The 21421-nt window shown below is 45.6% G+C and overlaps 1 long non-coding RNA gene across 4 annotated transcripts in view; it reads right to left on the bottom strand.

The window, feature by feature from the left end:
- Positions 1 to 21421, bottom strand: part of LOC140458568 (uncharacterized) — a 127051-nt gene that overhangs the window by 68381 nt on the left and 37249 nt on the right. For 3 of the 4 annotated variants that reach the window (XR_011953566.1, XR_011953565.1, XR_011953563.1), the window contains exons 1-2: positions 5677 to 5933; positions 5422 to 5515 (exon numbers count right to left, since the gene is read on the bottom strand). This is a non-coding gene — a long non-coding RNA (uncharacterized lncRNA). Of the gene's footprint in view, positions 1 to 5421; positions 5516 to 5676; positions 5934 to 21421 lie in introns of those variants that run through there. The other variant, XR_011953564.1, reaches the window with a different exon arrangement.

Here is a 21421-nt window from a genome sequence, read left to right as displayed (position 1 = left end):
ATCTCTATAATTCCTCTCTAGCCTCAGAACTACCACTATCTCTGGGATCAAAGACATCTCAATCTCTGCAACATCCTCCAATCTCTAATCTCCTCAAGTCTCAACACACTTTCTATCTTTAATCTTGTCCACCCTCTCAAATCTCTGTGATGTGCCTTTCTTTAATTCCAGCCTTCAGGATAACCCATTTTTATTTCAGATTCCTGCACCCAGAGCTCCACAATGTCCCACTTAACCTCTGTCACATTTTCCTCCAAAAAACATTAATCAATCACGTATCATCTATTCTAATATCACCTTCTCTGACCTGGTTTCTATTGTGGCTGGTCATTTTCCTATATTACGCGTCTGTGGTCGACATGACAGAAAACGGTTTTGTGGTCCATTGGATTTATGCTGGAAAGAAATCTCTCAGCTAACTATTTTAATCCCATTTTCCAACACAGAGCCCATAGACCTGTCAGCCTTGGCCTTGCAAGTGTGTTCCGAAATAGATTTTAAATGCCTTCAGGATTTCTGTCTCTCACTCTCTTCCAGACAGAGAGGTTTAGTGCAACTGTTGCTCGATGCTATCACCCACAGGGTTCAGAGCAGCTAGGTCTGTGTGAACCACAGATCGCCCACACATTGTTGAATGATGGCAGGGTCCCTGAGACGGGGCACAGGAGATTTACCAGGATGGTTCAAATAATGGGGGATTTTAGTTGCAGAATGTGTGGGGCTTTTTTAACATTAATTGTTCACGTGACTTGTGTGTTGCTAATACACATCAAGAATAACCATCTGCAATTAATGGACTCTCATTTTCAACCTCTCCCCTTGCCTGTGCTGTGGTAATATTCAGGTTAACCACTACCAGACATCTCTAATGAGAGAGCAGTCCTAAGGTCGGGTAGGACAATGCTGACTTCATCTTTTACACAGTGATGCCACTGTGCCTCGAGGGTGGGGAAAGGGAATGCTGAAGGTGGTGGATGGGAAACCACTCAGGTACAGTACTTTATCCTGTAGGATGTTCACTTTCTTTAATATTGTTGGGGGGGGTGGGGGGGGGTGGTGCACTGATGCAGGCAAGTGGAGAATGTTCCAACACAACCCTGATGTGTACCTTATAGAGAGCAAACAGACATTGGGGAATCAGGGGTTTGGGGAAACTGAGTGTGTTCTCCTTGTAGCAAAGGAAATTTGGGGAGTTGTGACAAAGCGGTTTACAAAAGTTACACATTATAATAAACTTTAGACCCTTCAGCTCAATATACAAGGATTACAGGACACATGTTGAAGATTTGGGAAGATCTATTGAGAGGATGGTTTGATTCAAAGGAGAACTTTTATTCAGCAAATGGTATTGATCTAGAACACAATACTCTCACACAATATGAATATCCAGGGCCTGATGTATTGAGTAATTCTGTCACAGTTTGGCGTTACAACGACTGAGATTACCATCTGAATATCTGTCTGTAATACAAGTTTATAAAATCCGTCACTGTCAGTTCAAGTTTGAAACTCATACAATTCCCTCCTCCTGGCCCAGGAGGACTGTACACATTACCCCTGGTGGAGGTTAGCAGGCACTTCAAGGGCAAATCTATGTAGGTTTCTATGAGTTTCCACCTTGGGACTTCATGTGACTGAACATGGGACAGAATGTTCCAAGATTCAGTCAGATATGGAGAGCAGGATTTGCTTCCTTTTCTTTCCTTCCATTCTGCCGCTGTGCCTCCATAATAAGACATGGGGTGTGAAAGGCTCATGCAGCTCGATGGGCAAGTTGTCTCCATTCTGACCAATGGGCAACAAGCTCCTCCCGGTCATGAAACAGAGTATCCCTGAAAGATAGCAACTGCGCATGCTTCCCACTGCCCAGTGCTCCCAGGACATGTTTCGAATAATGAGGGGGGGGGGGAAGTCTTTTAGAAAAGGCATAACAGGAAAGTTCCAAAAGGATTATAAACAGATTACAGAGAGATATTCACAGGAAACCTGGGCAACAAGTTGGCAAATGGAGTATAACTCGGGATAAACTGTAGAAAGCTGCACCACAAAGGGACTGGGGGAAAATGAGCAGGAAACACAGAAAGCGAGCACACAGTTACAACAGGGAATCAGGAAAGGGAATGGAATGCTGTCCCTTATTTCAAAGTGTTTGCAATATAAGAGTTTGGAGTATATACCTTAGGGCAACTAAACAAATGGCAAGTGAGACCACATCTGGAGTAACGTGAACAGATTTGGTCACTTTAGTTCATGAAATAGAGCAGTTTATTGGAGGCATTTCAGAGAAGATCCATTGGGATGATCCCTGTTTTGAAGGGATTATCCTGTAAGCAAAGGCTGAATAAGTTGGGAATATTCTTCCAAAGTCCACTGAGTATGAGAGGTGATCTCTTTGAAACATACAGGATTCTGTCAAGGTTTGACAGGGTAAATATGGAGAGGATGTGTCCCATTACGGGTGAGTCTTGAACCAGATTCTGGGTCAGTCGCGAAATCAAGGGTTCGGTTTCAGATTTGTCAAGTTTAAGGCAACACCGACACAGGTTAGGGTTTCAGTAGCAATGGAGCTGGGGTGAGGAGGAGATAAGCAACGTTTTAGAAATTGGAATTTGTGGTGTTTGTGATTGTGTAGATGTCTGATCAGAAGGTCACCTTGGGCTCAGATATGAGAGCAATATTGTGAAGAGTGTAGTTCTGCCTCAGACACTTCCCAGTGAGAGGGAGGGACACAGCAGTAAGGGAAATGAATTTGGAATAACAACTGAAGGCAATGGGTTTAACAATTACAGTGTTTCATTGGAGTGAATTGCAGCTAATTGAAGCGTGGTAAGCAGTTTGATAACTGAGTAATAGTGGAGTAATGGAGAGGGATGATGGGGAGGGAGAGTTGGGCATTGCCAGTGTACATGTGAAACCTAACACAGTGCTTTTGGGCGATGTTACCTCCTGGCAGTGTGTAGGTGAGAAACAGGACGGACCAAGGATAGATCCTGGAGGGACACCAAATACAATGAATTCAGAAAGGGAGAGTGGAGATGGAGCAGGATTTTTCCAATGATGGTGAGGTCAAATATAAGGTTTTAGCAGAATGGGAGAGAAGGACATAACCAGAAAAGACAGACAGACAGATCATGGAACAATATCTGTGAATTGCAAGGTTGGGCGGGGGCGGGGGGGGGGGGGGGGTGGGGGGTGGAGGGAGGGAGGGCGGTGACAAGCAGGAGGATTAGACAGATTTGGAATGTCCATGATTTAGCTACACTAGGGTAAATGGTCAAGATGACCTCTAATAAGGCTTGAAAAGGGACTCGAGGAAATGTAAGTTTAGGACTAAAATGAGGAGCACCCTTGTGAGGCAGTGTGGCTCGGTGGGCTAGTGGAGAGGGAGGGAAGAAGCAGAGGAAGCTGATTGGATTATCGCAATGTTATGGACAGAGAAACTCCATGTGCTCCTCACTCTTGTTGTTGGAGGGGAGGATGGAGGAGACAGGATAATGGACAGTGTTTTTATCTCCAAAACAATAAACAAAGCCTGTGATAGTGATTCTGAAAATAAGTGAACAAACCTGTCGTATTTATCATTTATCAAGAATATTAAAATATACAACTGAAGTTCAGGTTTGAATCCCAAATCGGTAGAGGGTGGCTCTGAATTCAAGAAAAACAAATGGAATGAAGAATCTCCTGTTTGCCATGGAACCATTGGGGATGTTTTTCTGCCATTGACCATGTCCTTGAGGGAAAGAAACCCGACAGTGGCCCATCAAATCACTCATTGAATTAATCATTGCACAGTCTCAACAAAGGAATGAAACTGGATGGACCACATTACATCTACCAATGCACTAGCAAATACAACCACACAATCAGCCCTCTTGACCCTGCAACCTCTGTCTCACTGTGGGCCAACGACAGCAGCAGAACTGTACTCCAGCCTAATCTGAAATCTCATGGCCTGATATCCCCCACTCAACCATTAACATCAAGCCAGGGGAATCAATCCTGGTTCAATGGTGAATACAGGAGGGCATGTCAGGAGCAGTACAAGGCATACCTGAAAATGAGGTGCCAACCTGGTACAGCTACCAAACCTGCATGCCAAACAGCACAAGCAACACCAAATAGAACTAAGTGATCCCATAGCCAATAGGTTAGATCGGAGTTCTGCCACACCGAGTCAAGAATAGTGATGGACAATTAAACAACTCACTGGAGGAAGCATCACAGATATCCCCACCCTTACCGATGGAGGGGTCTCACACATTCATGCAACAGATAAGAGGACAGCATTAGCAGCGATTTTCAGCCAGCAGTGCCAAGTGGATGAGCCTTCTCCATTGGTCCCTGACATCACAGATATGGATCGACTTGGTTTAAAACTCATCCATTTCTTGATCTGATTTGAAGTAGTGTAAAGGTATGGGCCCTGCCAATATTCTGGCAACAATACTGTTGGCTGTGCTCGAGAAACTGCTGCCCAACAAGACAAGTACTGCTCCAGCACTGGCACCTCCTGACTTTGTGGAATATTGCTCAGGGATGTTCCAACACAAAAACACAGGGCAGATCCAACTCAGCCAATTGCCCTCCATCAGTCCACACTCGCTCAGCAGTGAGGTGATGGAAGGTGTCATCAACAGTGCTGTCAAGCAACTGCTCAGCAATAACCTGCTCAGTGATGCCCAGTTTGGGTTCTGCCAGGGCAACTCAGTTCCTGAGCTTGTTACAGACTTGATTCACAAACTGACAAACAGCTGAATGAGGTGAGGATGACAGGCCAGACCCCCTCCAAGACCACTATTTCAACTTCAGTGATATCACCAGACCTCACCACAGTCTCAGCTCATTTGCTGAAGCTCTCATTCATTCCTTTTGTTAACACTAGATTTCATTATCTAAACCCACTCCTGGCCAGCATCCCACATTCACCCTCCCGATAATCTCAAGAATATTGAAAACTCTACTGCCGAAGTGCTCACTTGCACCAAAACTTGCTGATCAATAAAAAGACTCCCATTTGTAAGCAACAACAATTTACTTTCACACCTTTGAATTAATTCCTGGCTGTAATCATTCCTATCTCCCTGCACCACACACCCTTTCATATCTCAATAACTCATTTTAGTTCAGACTCTCAATGATGTGTTTAATTTTGAGTTCACCTGTGTTACTGTTTCTATAGACTCCAAGGGAACATGGTCTGGAATTCCCACCCTCTAAGATCTGCTTTCTTCCTTTAAGGCATTCCTGAAAAACTGCTTATTTGGCAATGGTTGTGGTCACTGGAAACAATATTCTCCATCTGTAGCCTTATGTCAAAACTTCTCAATAATATTTTTGTGAAATTAAAACCATGATGATTTGTACAGATATCTTCTATTCTTCAATATCACTGAGTGAATAATCTGTAATGTCTCTTACCCAACCACCTTCACCATACAAACTGCAGCAGTACAAGGCAGTCAAACATCACCCTCTCCACAGGCAACAAGGCTTTGGCATTGATCACTGGCTTCTGTGGAAGGAGAAATACACAGTTGATGTTTCATGGAGTGCAATATGAATCACAGGGAATGAAAATGGTGCAGAATTTGACTGTCAGAAATGGAAGGAAAATGCACTCGCTTATTGGAAAAAAGAATTCTAGACTGTCAAAGATATTGTGGAAAAAATAACCTGATAATGGAACATCATACGGTCAGGAGCCGGGCAGCAGTGGACAATTCATTTACATTCCTGAAGAAGGGCTTATGCCCGAAATGTTGATACTCCTGCTCCTCGGATGCTGCCTGGCCTGCTGTGTTTTTCCAGCTCTACGTTGTTCAATTCATTTACAAAACAGCTGTGAAAGTAATAGTAAAATACTATACAGAGCAAAAATATACCCATGAGAGACTGAGGAAGCTAGATAATGAACAAGTGGACATCAGAGAACCCAGAGGTGAACCAAAGCAGAGTTCACTTTTATGATCCCACAGTCAAAGATGTCTAGCACAGAAACAGACTTCTTTGGTCCAACCTTTGCCAATCAGATATCCAAATCTAATTTACCTTCATTAAATCCTTTTTGCCACTCCTCAGCCCATTGGCCCATCTGATCAATATCCCACTGTACTCTGAGATAACCTTCTTCATTGCCCACAACACCTCCAAGTTTGGTGTCACCTGCAACCTTACTAACTATACAGCCTCTATTCACATCCAAATCATTTAAATGAATGACGAAACAAATCCAGAAAAAAAATACATTTCTCTGGGTTTGAATGTGCTCTGTGTAAATCCTGCCCTATGACTCTTTTTACCAGGGAAGGCTGCACATACATCCCTCTGAACTTTGCCCCCTACAAAGCTGGCGGCCGCGCACGTGTCCAGTGAATCATTGCCCCGAATAAAGATGGCGGCGATTACTCAACGAGGCATCTTCCCATTTGCTGCAAAAACGGGACTAAGTTTCAAATTTGTATTTTCCGATGCGCAGCAAATGATTGTAAAACCTCTCAGACCATACCAACACCATTTCCCTCCCGCTTCCTGCTGTTTATTTCTTTCCTTACCGACAGCTCTCCGCACCCACCGTGAGGATGATCACATGGTATAGTCTAGTCCCGCCCTCATTCACTGATTGGCCGGAGGACCATCTGCCCCGCCAGGTCCTCCAGCTCCTCCCCTGCCTCGGCATTGGTCCACACTGACATCAATCACTTCTTCGGTCCAACCTATGTATGACAACCAGATATACTAACCTAATCTGTCTAAATTAAATCCTATCTGCCACTCCTCAGCCCATTGGCCCATCTGATCAATATCCCATTGTATTCTGAGATAACCTTCTTCATTGTCCACAATACCAACTGTTGGCTGGAGCTTGCGCACTGCTTCGTGGCTTTTGTTGCTGTTTTTCAGTTACAAGAGTGAGGGACAAAGTTAAAAATCACACAACCAACTGATGAAGGACCAGCAAAGTAGTGCTTCCAAATAAACCTGTTGGACTATAACCTGGTGTTCTCTGAATTTTAATTTTGTCCATCCTAATCCAACACCAGCACTTCCAAGTCACGAGTGAGGGAGGAATGTATAACAAAAGAACAAAAGATCTTGGAAAAAGTTAAGGCCGTCCTGTCCTTCGAGCCTGCTCTACCATTCAATAAGATCATGGCTGATCATTTTGTGGATGCAGAACGATTTACCCACGTTCTTACCGTATTCCTTAATTAATTATTTCTTTTATAAAATAAACTAACTTCGCTTTAAAAACGTTCATTGAACTAGCATCAAATACTTCCCCAGGCAATGCACTCCATCAAGGTCAAGACATCCCTTCTCAATTCACTCCTAAATTTGCTGCTTCTGACTTTGTGGTGATGCCCTCTTGTCCTAGCTTCACCTGCCAGTGGATACATCCTCTCCACTTGTATTTTTTTTTAATTCCACTCATTATTTTATATCTATCCATTCTTCTGAATTCCAATGAATAAAATCCCAATCTACTCAGTCTCTGTTCAGCCAAACCCCTCACCTCCGGATTCAACATAGTTAACTTCCTCTGCACCCCCTCTCAGGGCAGTACATCCCTGAGCACGTAAGGAGATAAAAACTGCATGCAGTGCTCCAGGTGTGGCCTCACCAGCACCCACGAAAGCTAGAACATAACCTCTGCTTTTAAACACAATCCCTTCAGAAATGAAGGACAAAATTCCTTTTGCCTTCTGAATTGATTGTTATACCTGGTGACTAACCCTCCTGCAGAAGGATGTTCAGGTGCCTCTGCATAGCAAATAATGTAACTTTTTTAAAATTCAAGTAATAATCTTTTTATTAATGTTACTCCAACCAAACATGAACATAATATTCCACTTGCCAGCCCATTGCCCACTCACTCAATGTATCTCTGTTCCTCTGCAAAGTTTCACAGTCCTCCACACACTTTGTTCTGTTACTCATCTTAGTCTAAGATGCAAACATTGACACCCTACATGTGGTCCCCAACTCCAAATCATCTGTATCAATTCTAAATAATTGCAGTCCCAACACTGATCCTAGAGGCACACTACTAGTTACCGATTGCCAGCCAGAATAAGGCTTATTTATCCCCACTCTTTGCTTCCTGTTATTCAACCAATCTTCTATCCATGCTAATATTCTATCCCATGCACCCTTATATAATGCAACAGCCACTTGTGTGGCACCTTCGTGAAGGCCTTTTGGAAATCCAGGTACACTGCATCCACTGGGTCCCCATTGTCCACCTTGCTCGAAATGTCTTCATAGAATTCCAAATGATTTGTCAAGCATGACCTGTCCTTCATGAATCCATGCTCTGTCTGCCCAATGGGACAATTTGTATCGAGATTCCCTGCTATTTCTTCCTTGATAATAGACCCAAACATCATTCCAACTACAGAGAATAAACTAACTGGTGTAGAATTCCCTATCTTTTGTCCACCGCCTTTTCTTACAGTCCTTCCTTTTCACTGGAATATGCCTTTGCTGAGCACTTCCTAAAATGTCTTTGAAAATCTTTCACTGCTCATCAACTGTCCCACCATAAAATCTTTGTTTCCAGTCTACATTATCCAGGTTCTTCCTCATTCCATTTTAGTTCCCCATGTTCAAGCACAGGACCAAGGTATTAGATTTTATCTTCGCACTGGAGAAGAAAGTGAGGACTGCAGATGCTGGAGATCGGAGCTGAAAATGTGTTGCTGGAAAAGCGCAGCAGGTCAGGCAGCATCCAAGGAACAGGAGAATCGACGTTTCAGGCATAAGCCCTTCTTCAGCAATGAGGAGAGTGTGTCCAGCAGGTTAAGGTAAAAGGAAGGGAGGAGGGACTTGGGGGAGGGGCGTTGGAAATGCGATAGGTGGAAGGAGGTCAAAGTGAGGGTGATAGGCCGGAGTGGGGGTGAGGCAGAGAGGTCAGGAAGAAGATTGCACGTTAGGAAAATGGAGCTGAGTTCGAGAGATTTGACTGAGACAAGGTTGGGGGGAGGGGAAATGAGGAAACTGGAGAAATCTGAGTTCATCCCTTGTGGTTGAGGGGTTCCTCGGTGGAAGATGAGGCGCTCTTGCTCCAACTGTCGTGTTTCTATGGTCTGGCGATGGAGGAGTCCAAGGACCTGCATGTCCTTGGTGGAGTGGGAGAGGGAGTTGAAGTGTTGAGCCACGGGGTGGTTGGGTTGGTTGGTGTGGGTGTCCCAGAGGTGTTGTCTGAAACACTCCGCAAGTAGGCGGCCTGTCTCCCCAATATAGAGGAGGCCACATCGGGCGCAGCGGATGCAATAAATGACGTGTGTGGAGGTGCAGGTGAATTTGTGGTGGATATGGAAGGATCCCTTGGGGCCTTGGAGGGAAGTAAGGGGGGAGGTGTGGGCGCACGTTTTGCATTTCTTGCGGTTGCAGGGGAAGGTGCCGGGAGTGGAGGTTGGGTTGGTGGGGGGTGTGGACCTGACAAGGGAGTCACAGAGGGAGTGGTCTTTTCGGAATGCTGATAGGGGAGGGGAGGGAAAGGAAATATATCCCTGGTGGTGGGGTCTATTTGGAGGTGGCTGAAATGACGACGGATGATACGCTGTATATGGAGTTTGGTGGGGTGGTAGGTGAGGACCAGTTGGGTTCTGTACTGGTGGCGGTTGGAGAGGCGGGGCTCAAGGGTGGAGGAGCGGGAAGTGGAGGAGATGCGGTGGAGGGCATCGTCGACCACGTCTGGGGGGAAATTGTGGTCTTTGAAGAAGGAGGCCATCTGGGTTGTACGGTATTGGAACTGGTCCTCCTGGGAGCAGATGCAGCAGAGACGAAGGAATTTGATATATGGGATGGCGTTTTTTTTTTTTACAGGGGGCAGGGTGGGAGGAGGTGTAGTCTAGGTAGCTGTGGGAGCCGGTCGGTTGAGAGTAAATGTCTGTGTTGATTCGGTCGCCAGAGATAGAAATGGAAAGGTCCAGGAGGGGGAGGGAGGAGTCTGAAATGGTCCAGGTGAATTTGAGGTCGGGGTGGAAGGTGTTGGTAAAGTGGATGAACTGTTCAACCTCCTCATGGGAGCATGAGGCAGCGCCGATACAGTCATCGATGTAGCGGAGTAAAAGGTGGGGGGTGGTGCAAGTGTAACTGCGGAAGATGGAACTGTTCCTCATATCAAGAGGCAGGCATAGCTGGGGCCCATGTGGGTGCCTTTGGCTACTCCTTTGGTTTGGAGGAAGTGGGAGGATTGGAAAGAGAAGTTGTTCAGGGTGAGGACCAGTTCAGTCAGTCGAAGGAGGGTGTCAGTGGAAGGATACTACTTGGTACAGTGGGAAAGGAAGAAGTGGAGGGCTTTGAGTTCTTCTTGATGGGGGATGGAGGTGTATAGGGACTGGTGAAGATAAGGCGTTGGGGGCCGGGGAAACGAAAATCATGGAGGAGGTGGAGGGTGTGGTGGTGTCCCGAATGTAGGTGGGGAGTTCTTGGACTAAGGGGGACAGGACCGTGTCGAGGTATGCAGAGATGAGTTCAGTGGGGCAGGATCAGGCTGAGACAATGAGTCGGCCGGGGCAGTCACGTTTGTGGATTTTGGGCAGGAGGTAGAAACTGGTGGTGGGGTTGAGGGACTATGAGGTTGGAGGCGGTGGATGGGGAGATGATGGTTTGGTGGTGGGAGGTGGGGTCATGGTCAAGGGGGCAGTAGGAGGAGGCGTCCGCGAGCTGGCGTTTCGCCTCAACGGTAAAGGTCGGTGTGCCAAACTACTTCCGCGCCTCCCTTGTCTGCCAGTTTGATAGTGAGGTTGGGGTTGGAACAGATGGAGTGGAGGGATGCACGTCCCGAGGGTGAGAGGGGTGGAGAAGTTGAGGCGGTTAATCTCACAGCGGCAGTTGGCTATGAAGAGATCGAAGGCAAGTAATTTATCTTCACACCTCTCCATATGTATTCTAACTTCAACCATACAGTGATCACTTCTTCCAAGAGGATCCCTAATTCTGAGGTCATTAATTATTCCTGTCTCATTGCACAGGGGCCAGATCTTGGATAGCTTGCTCCTTGTCGTTTACATTTCATACTGCTGTTCAAAAAAACTATCATGTATACACTTAATGAATTCCTCAAGGCGACCCTGACTGAGCTGGTTCGACCAATCTACATGTAGATTAAAATCACCCATGGTAATAGACATGCCATTTTTATAGGCATCAGCTATTTCTTTGTTTATTGTCCATCCCAATGTGAGGTTATTATTTGGCCTACACACTGCATGTATCAGTGACTTTCTTGTTAGAATTTTGAAAGCATCATTTCTGTTTCCCCTAATGTACAGCAATAACAACAACTACTTGCTTTATATGGAATCTTTCATCATGGCAAATCTCCTAAGGTGTTTCATGGATGATCAAAATATTGATTAAGGAGGATGATTTTAAAATACATCTTAACGGAGGATAGAGAAGGTTAGGGAGGGTTTTCCACAGACTTCTGCCCTTGACAGCTCCAATTGTGGAGTGATGCAGGTGGGGTGGGATGGGATGGGTTGAAAAGGGAACGTGCAAAGGGGAAATGGAGGAGCGTGGGCAGTGCATAAGGTCTTAAGGATAGAGGAGGTTCCAGACTGAGTCTGTCTGTCATAGACAGTATGGCTGCCTCATGGAATTTGAAGCACCGCAATGGGCCCATGGATGTCATGTTAGTCAAGGATAGTATAACGGTGGCTGAGAGAACATTTGGGGAGGACTTGTCAACTGACGTAGTGTGGGCTGAGATTAGAAACAGGAGAGGGGAGGTCACACTGCTTGGAGTTTTTATAGGCCGCCACAGAGTTCCAGGGAGTGGGAAGAGAGGATTAGCAAAATTACTCTGGGGAGGAGTGAAAGTAACATGGTGGTGGTTATGGGGGACTTTAACTTCCCAAACATTGACTGGAAATGCTATAACTCTAGTACGTCGGATGGATCAGTGTTTGTCTAATGTGTACAGGAGGGTTTCCTGACACAGTATGTCGAAGGGACGACAAGAGGGGAGGCCACATTGGATCTGGTGCTTGGTCATGAACCGGACTAGGTGTTTGATTTAGTTGTAGGTGAGCACTTTGGAGAGAGTGATCATAATTCAGTTATGTTTAGTTTAGCGATGAAAAGGGATAGGTATATGCCACAGGTGAAGACTTATCAATGGGGCAGTGGCAATTATAATGCGATTCTGCAAGAATTAGATGCATAGGATGGAGGAGCGAAATGCAGTGGATGCAGACAATGAAAATGTGGAGCTGGTTTAAGGAACAGATATTGCGTGTCCTTGATAGGCATGTCCCTGTCAGGCAGGGAGGAAGTGATAAGGTAAGGGAACCGTGGTTTACAACATAAATTGCATCTCTTGTTACGAAGAAGTAGGAGGCTTATGTGTTGATGAGACAAATGGTACAGATGAGGCGATGGAGACTTACAGATCAGATAGGAAGGATTTCAAGAGAGTTAAGAAGAGCAAAGAGAGGACACGAGCAGTCTTTAGCAAATAGAATAAAGGAGTACCCTAAAGCTTTCTATAGGTATGTGAGGAATAAAGGATAGGGTAGGAATAGGGCCAATCAAAGACAGAAGTGGGAAGTTGAGTGTGGACACTGTGGAAATCAGAGAGGTGCTAAACAAACATTTCTCATTGGTTATCACTCAGGAAAATTAGAATATTGTAGATAATAATGAGGTAGAAGATGTTAGACTAGAAAGGATCGAGGTTAGTTATGAACAGGTGTTATCAATTCTAGAAGGATTAAAGTAGACAAGTCCCCTGGGCTGGATGGGATTTATCCGTCGATTGTCTGGGAAACCAGGGAGAAGATAGCAAAGGCTTCGGCTTTGATATTGATTTGTCATTGCCTACAAGTTCAGTACCAGAGGACTGGGTGATTGCAAATGTTATGCCCTTGATCAAGAAGGGCAGTAGAGATGACCCAGGTAATTATATACCAGTGAGCCTTACTTCTGTTGTAGGAATGGTTTTGGAAAGGATTATAAGAGACACTATTTGTAATCATCTGGCAAACAACAATATGATTTCAGATCGTCAATATGGTTTCGTCAAGGGCAGGTCGTGTCTCACAAACCTCATTGAGTTTTGCGAGAAGCACATGGAGTCATAGACATGTAAACAGCTCCAGATTTTGTTGACTCACCTTCCTGGGATGTCAGGACTGATGGCTGTACAGGGACTCAATCTTCATTTAATCCTCCTTTCCTTTGGCTTTCTGAGCTGCTAACTACATCACTAATATTCTACCTCTCCTTCCCTGTCCTGAATCGGACCCATATAAGCCTACACTTTAGGTCCCATCCCCCTGCTAGACTAGTTACAAACTCACCAACAGAACTGGTAAAAGCTCCCACCAGATTTGTCTCAGCGCTGCCCAGGGTAACCGGTCAGGCTGGTATAGGTCCGACCTAACCCAGAAACAGTCCCAGTGCCTGAGGAATCATAACCCTTCTGTGGTACACCATTTCCCCAGCCACACATCCAGCTGATCTACCTTCTCATTCCTGCTCTCATTAGCACATGGCACTGGGAGTAAGTCTGACATTATTACATTTCAGGAGCTACATTTTAATGCATCTCTGCTCTCCCTATGTCCAGCTTTCAGGCCCTCATCCCTCTGTTTAGCGATGTCGTTGGTATCTGCGTGTTGCACGACCACGGGCTGTTTACCCTCCAGCTCCAGAATGTCCTGCAGCCACTCCATGATATCATGGATCTTGGCACCAGGGAGATTACATACCATCCTGGATTCATGTCTGAGGGCACAGAAGTGCCTGGCTGTGCCCCTGATTATTGAATCCCCTGTCACTTTTGCCCATCCACTCTCATTCCTCTTGTTCTGAGCAGAGCTCTCTGTGGTGTCATGAACCTGGCTGATGCTGATTTCCCGAGAAGCCACCCCACAAATTCCTGCCCTTACAGAATCCCAGGTGGTAGACAGTAGCTGTATGAGAAGGGGATAACAATGGAGGACTCTTGTATTCACTTCCTGAGCCTTTTACTAGATCTGATGTTCACCCATTCCCTTTCTGCCTGTGTAACCCTCACCTGCAGGGTGACTAACTCACTAAATGTGCTGTCCATAACATTCTCAGTATTGCAGATGCTCCACATTGAGTCCACTCCCAGCTCCAGCTCTGAAAAGCAGTTTCCCAGTAGCTGCAGATGGGAACCCTTGCTGCACAAATAGCCGTCAGGGACACTGGAAGCGGCCCTTATTTCCTACATTGTGCAAGAGGAGCACACCACAGGTCTGAGGGCTCCTGTCACAACGTCTCTCTACATTCCTCTAGTTACTCCCATTAAGAGAATTTAAATGAGTGAGTAACCTTCCTTCACTTCAAACATGTCCATTATAATAACAAAAAAAATCTTTACTTAAGCTGATATGTCATACTTTAAAAACTTAAATACTCCACAGGTATCACTGACAAATTGGCTATTCCCATTGGGACTGTGAATTTCTGAAAGGCCTGAACTAAAACGGAGTTTCAGCTTCACCTTCTCCCTGTCTCACCTCACTATTTACACCCAACTCCAAAACACTCTCATTGAGCCAAGCAGCTCTCACAGTGCAGCCCTGTCATTTTCATTGTCTGCTCACACCTACACTGTACTGTTCCAATGCAACTCAATGGGAGCTCAGGACCAGCATTGCATCTTTCAATTCAGCCCTTTGTAACCCCAGAGTCAAAATGGATTTCAGCAGTTTCTGAATGAACAGACAGTTGTCAGAATCGGGAACGTTCCACCTGAAAAGGTGCTGGAATTTGAGTCCGTAAGAAATTTGCAGAGAATTGGAAGTAGGGAGTTTACAGATTAACATTATAAAGTGGATGATTGAGACTAAATCTGACAGTTCCTGCAAAAAGACGAGGTGTAATTTGGATAAATCTGTGCGCCCTCTCAGGCCAATACCTCCTTCCACAGCTGCAGGGCCAAGAATTGAACACATACCCCAAGGGAGATCCAACCATGGACTCTTTCTGCTTTTGGCTTGAAAAAAAACATTGAAGATATTTTCCCACAGACAGAACAGACATCCTTTCTCATTCCACAGTTAAATGCCAATGATATTCAGATCCTGATGACTCCGCTGACTGTAGAAACTTGTTTATTGAGATCCCAGTCTCAATTATTCTCAATTAATATCCCATAAAATGAATTCACAAAACAAAGCTCACAGTCAGTGCAAGATGAATAGTGAAGACAAACACTTCTCTTGGTATGTGTTTCATGTGTAAATGCTCCTCTTCAAATCACCCTGCCCCCACCCAGGTAGAGGACGTGTGCATGCTCCTTGCTGTACCTTGCCCCAAGTAAAGATGGTGGCTATAACCCAGGACCTCTCACTGCCTGAGGCCCAAGCCATCTTCCCCTTTGCTGCAAACGTGGGACCAAGAGTTTCTAATTCAGACTAACGACCTGCCCAGAGTGTAACTAAACCCTCCCAGTCTACACTGATACATTTCATCTGGTTTCTTCTGCCACTCTCCCCTTTCCGCCTCCTGCACACACCATGGGTTATCGCGGGTCCAGTGACCCTTCCTCAGAACCAATGACAGCTGGGAAAATTAGAATCCCTTCAGGAAACAGGCCCTTTGGCCCAACAATTCCACACCCACCCTCCGAAGTTTATCCCACCCAGACCCATTCTCCTATTCTATTACTCTCCATTTCCCCGAACTAATACACATCCCTGAACACTACGGGAAACTTAGCTGGGCCAATTCACCTCACCTACAGATCTTTGGACTATAGGAGATAGGGGTTAAAGAGTAAATAATAGGTGGGGACAGAGCCCAAAGAGACACAGGAACATTTGGAAAGATAAAGGAGTGGGAAGTTGGAAAGCTGTTAATGGAGGAGACAGGAACCTTCTAGAATCTCAGTGACGGTGGTGGAAATGGTGGCTGATGATCTACATTGTGTCTGCAAAAAAGACCCTGAGCTTCCAGTTGCCTGTTCTTTAACACACAAGACTGTTCCCTGTCCAACATCTCTGTCTCATGCATACTGCAGTGTTCCAGTGAAGCTTGATGCAAGCTGGAAGAACACTTCAGATCATACCAAATGGCTTCCTATTTCAAAGACTGCAATTTCCCCTCACATGTGGTCAACAATGCCCTCCAGTGTATCTCCTCCACTTCCCACACCACTGCCCTTGAACCCCACCCCTCCAAATGCAACAAAGATGGAATCCCCCCCATCCTCACCTTCCATCCATATACAACACATCATCCTCTGCTCTGTCCACCATCAGATCCAACCACCTGAGATATATTTCCCTCCCCAACCCTTTCAGCATTCCACAGAGATCATACCTTCTGTGACTTCCACATTAGATCCACGGTCCCCACCAACCCACCCTCCACTCCAGACACCTTCGCTTGCCACTGCAAGAGGTGGAAAACCTGTGCCCACACCTTCCCCTCTCCTCCATCCAAGGCACCACTGGATCCTCCTACATCCAGCAGAGATTTCCCTGCCCACCCAAACACCTCACCTATTGTGTCTTTTGCTCTCAGGACGCCAAATTGTGGAGTATTTCAGGGAACATTTCTGGGACACATGCACCAACCAACCCCACTGCCCTGTGGCCGACCACTTCGGCTACCCCCCACCCCATCCGCCACCACGCTGCCAAGGACATGCAAGCCGTCCATCCCAAATCCGAGCCACCCGGCACCTGGAGGAAGAACTCCTCATCTTCCACCTTGGGAACTTTCAACCACACAGCATCAAGGTTTCGTCATCTCCCACTCCCCAACTGATCTCAGATTCAACCCTCCAACTCAGCACTGTCCTCTTGAACAGTCCCACCTTCCCATCTTCCTTCCTAATTATCCATTCCACCCTCTCACCACGACCCTCCATCTACAACCACCTATTGCCTCCCTAGCTCCCTTCCCCCCAACCCCAAACACCCCTCCCTATTTATCTCTCAGCCGTATTCCACCACCCACATTTCTGATGAAGTGCTGACATGCCCAATACATCAATTCTCCTGCTCCTTGGATGCTGCTTGACCTGCTGTGCTTTTCCAGAGCCACACTTTAACGCAAACTGGAAGAACAACACCTCATCTCCCACTTGGGGACCCTGCAACCCTCTGGCTTCAACATCAAATTCAATAATTTTAGGTCCTGAACTCTCCCACGTCCTAGTGTCTTTCCCCCCTACCCCACATACCAGGCCTTGTTATTACGTAGCCTGCCATTACACACTACCTATGGTTAGCCACTAACAGTCCCCATAAACAGCTATTCACCCTCCCCCCGTCCGATCGTTATTCACTCCTTTGTCCAAATGCTCTTATCTCTCTCTTTGGACTCTATCCCCACTTATCATTTACTCCTTAACCCCTATCTTCTGCATAAAAACAGACTTTGTTTTCTCAGTAACATCAGTCCCTGAGGAAGCATCACTGGATCGAAAATGCGAACTGATTTCTTTTCACAGATGCTGCCAGATCTGCTGAGCTTTTCCAGCACCTTCTGGTAGTTGTGGGTGATTTACAGCATCCGCAGTTCTTTTGGTTCTAATTTACCCGGAGTATCTAATTCAGGTCCAGCAGACTGAAACAGTGTTTATCAACCTTCCCAGTCCACACTAACTCCATCTCTCTCCCAGTATCTGTTGTCTCTCCCACTCCTTCACATTCAGTCCCCCCTCACAGTGACACTGCGCCTGCAAAGCTGATGGTCATGTGTTGGCCTGCTGGACCCACCCCTCATTCACTCCCATTGGCTGGAGGATCATGCCAACTCTCCTATTGGTCTGAAGCTGTATCAATCAGCCAGGCCCCATTGTGACCTGAGTGGTGGGATCCTCCCAGGTGTATCAGAGGCTGAGGGGTGACCTCAGAGGTTTATAAAACCATGAGGGGCCTGGGTAGGATAAATAGACAAGGTCATTTCCCTGGGGTCGGGGAGTCCAGACTGAGAGGGTGTAGGTTTAAGGTGAGAGGGGAAGAATTTAAAATGGATCTGAGGGGCAATTTTCTTTCCCCCACTGAGGTTGGTGCGTGTATGGAATCTTCTGTCGGGAAGTGGAGGATGTTGGTACAATTAAACCATTTGGCATTTGGATGGGTATATGAATAGGAAGGGTGTAGACTGATATGTGCCAAGTGTTGGCAAATGGGTATAGATTAGGTTGGCATATTGGTCAGCATGGACCAGTTTAAACAAAGGGTTTATTTTCATGCTGTACATCCCTACGGCTCTGCCCTGTGATGAGCTTCATCATTCACAGTGAATGAGTCAGTATCACAGAGCACAGGGACTGGAGGCTATTCTGCCCATTGGGGCTGTACTCTCTCCCTCTGGAGATGGTCCCAGTCAGTCCCAACTCACCTCCCATTTGGACAGAGGCCTCCAAATCCTTCCTTAAAAATGTTAAATTTCAAATTTGTTTTGACAATAACTACGGAATCTGCATCCAGCTGTCGGTCAAACTGTTCCAGATGCTCAGAACTTACTGAGTAAAATAATCTTCACATTTTTCTTTGCATTATTTGCCAGTTACCTGAAAATAGTTACTCAAAATTGTGACGTTAAAAATTTCTCACTCTGTCTCTCTGTAAATGAAATACCCTGGAAACAAATCAACTCCTGGTCGAAATCACTGCTTATCCTTCTCAGCTCCAAGGAGAATTGTCTGACCTGCTAACTCTCCATAAAAGAGAAATCTAAATTTTAATTTATTAGTGCCAGAGATGTACAGCACAGAAACAGACCCTTCAGTCCAACTTGTCCATGCCGACTAGATATCCTAAATTAATCTCGTCCCATAATCCAGCACTTGGCCCATAGCCTTCTAAACCTTTCCCAATCACATATCCAGTGAGAGGCCTTTTAAATGTTGTAACTCTACTGGCCTCCACACTTTCTCTGGCAGCTCATTCCATACACATACTACATTCAGCTTGAAACTTTGCCCTTAATATCCCTTTTCAATCTTTTCCCTCACGCCTGTGTTTTCTAGTTTTGGACTCACCTAAACAGGAATAAGACCCTGGCTGTTTACCCTATCCATGCCCCTAACGATTTTATCAATCTCTATGGTCACCTCTCAGCATCCGATTCTCCAGTGAAAACAGCCTCAGTCTATTCAGCCTCTCCCTATAGCTCAATCCCTCAACCCTGGCAACATCTTTGCATCTTTTCTGAATCCTTTCTAGTTTCACAATATCATTCCGAGAGCGGGAGACCAGGACTGAAAGCAGAATTCTAGAAGTGGCTGAATGAGTGTCCTGTACAGCCGCAAAATGGTGTCACAACTCCTGTACTCAATGCACAGACCAATAAAGGCAAGTTCACCAAACACTTTCTTCACTACCCTGCCTATCTATGATTCCACTTTCAAGGAATTATGAACTTGCACTCCAAGATCTCTTTGTTCAGCAATACTCCCCAGGACCTTCCCATTACGTGTAAAAATCCTGCCCTGATTTGCTTTTCCAAAATGAAGAGCCTCACATTTATCTAAATTAAGCTGCATCTTCCACCCCTCAGCCCATTTGATCAGAGTCTCATTGTACTCTCAGGTAACTCTGCTGTCCATTGCACCTCCAATTTTGGTGTCTATTGTAAACCTACTAACCATAGCTCCTATATTCACATAGAAATCATTTATATAAATGGCAAAAATCAGTGGACCCAGTAACCAGCCTGACAGCATATTGCTCATCACAGGCTTCCAGTACAAAAAGCACCCTCCACTATGACATTGACTGCTCAGCAAGGTTAGAGCTCATGGCATACAGGGAGATCTAACCATTTGGATACAGAACTGGCTCAAAGGCAGAAGACAGAGGGTGGTGATGGAGGGTTGCTTTTTAGACTGGAGGCCTGTGAGTAGTGGAGTGTCACAAGGATCAGTGCTGGATCCACTACATTTCGTCATTTATATCAATTACTTGGATGTGAACATCGGAGGTATTGTTAATGAGAAGACACCAAATCTGGAGGTGTAGTGGACAGTGAAAAAGATTACCTCAGAGTACAATGGGATCTTGATCAGATGGGTAAATGGGTTGAGGAGTGGTATTTTGGGAAAGCAAATCTTAGCAGGACTTATACACTGAATGGTAAGGTCCTGAGGGATGTGACTGAACAAAGAGACCTTGGAGTGCAGGTAGATAGGATAGCGAAGGCGACATTTGGTATGCTTTCCTTTATTGGACAAAATATTGAGTACAGGAGTTGTGAGGTCATGTTGCGGCTGTACAGGACATTGGTTAGGCCACTTTTGGAACGTTGCGTACAAATCTGGTCTCCTTCCTATTGGAAGGATGTTGTGAAACTTGAAAGGGTTCAGAAAAAATTTACAAGAACGATGCCAGGGTTGGAGGATTTGAGCTAGGCTGGGGGTTGAATAGAGGTTGAATAGATTGGGGCTGTTTTCTCTGCAGCGTCAGAGGCTGAGAAGTGATCTTATCGATGTATATAAAAACATGAGGTGGATGGATAGGATAAATAGACAAAGTCTTTTCCCTGGCATCGGGGATCCCAGCTCGAGAGGGCATAGGTTTATGGTATGAGGGGAAAGACTTTAAAGAGAATTGAGAGGCAACGTTTTCACACAGAGGGTGGTACGTGTATGGAATGCGCTGCCAGAGGAAGTGGTGGAGGCCATTACGATTACAACATTTAAAAGGCACCTTCATGTGTGTATGAATAGGAAGGATATGGGCCGGGTGCTGACAGGGGGGACTAGATTGCATTGGGATATCTGATCAGCATGTACTGGTCGGACTGACGGGTCTCTGTTTCTGTGTTGACCTTCCAGCCAATTCTGTATCCAAACAGCTAGTTCCGCCAGAATTCTATGGTATTGAACCTGCTAACCAGTGTGTTGTGTGAAACCTTGTGTCTTTCTCAAGTCAAGTTACTGATTTCAATGCCCAAAGCCATGCTGACTCTCCCTAATCATTTCTTGCTTTTTCAATGACATGTAAATCCTGTCCCGGAGAATCCTTCCAACAACTTCTCTGCCACTGACTTCAGGCTCACCGGTCTATAGTTCCCTGGCTTTTCCTTACCACCTTTCTCAAATAATGGCACCCATCTTCCAGCACCTCACCTGTGGCGATTGATGATACAAATTTCGCAGCGAGGGGCTCAGCAAAAGCTTCCCTAATTACCCACAAAATTCTGGGATACACCTGATCAGATTCCAGGGATTTATCCACCTTTATGCATTTTAAGACATCCAGTACCACCTCCTCTAATATGTACACTTGCCAAGTTATCACTATTTATTTCTCCAACATCTCTAACTTCCATATACCCTTTCAGTAAAATCTGACATGAAATACTTACAGAATCTCTCCCACCTCCTGCTGTTCCATAGACAGTCTTGTTGATCTTCGAGGGTCACTATTCTCTGCCTAGTTATTCTTTTGTCTTTAGTGTATTTGTAGAATCTCTT

The sequence above is a fragment of the Chiloscyllium punctatum genome, chromosome 33 (assembly GCF_047496795.1).
Source record: "Chiloscyllium punctatum isolate Juve2018m chromosome 33, sChiPun1.3, whole genome shotgun sequence".
Lineage (NCBI taxonomy): Eukaryota > Metazoa > Chordata > Chondrichthyes > Orectolobiformes > Hemiscylliidae > Chiloscyllium > Chiloscyllium punctatum.
Note: the sequence above shows the minus strand (reverse complement) of the source record. Positions and strands in the feature narration are given on the sequence as shown.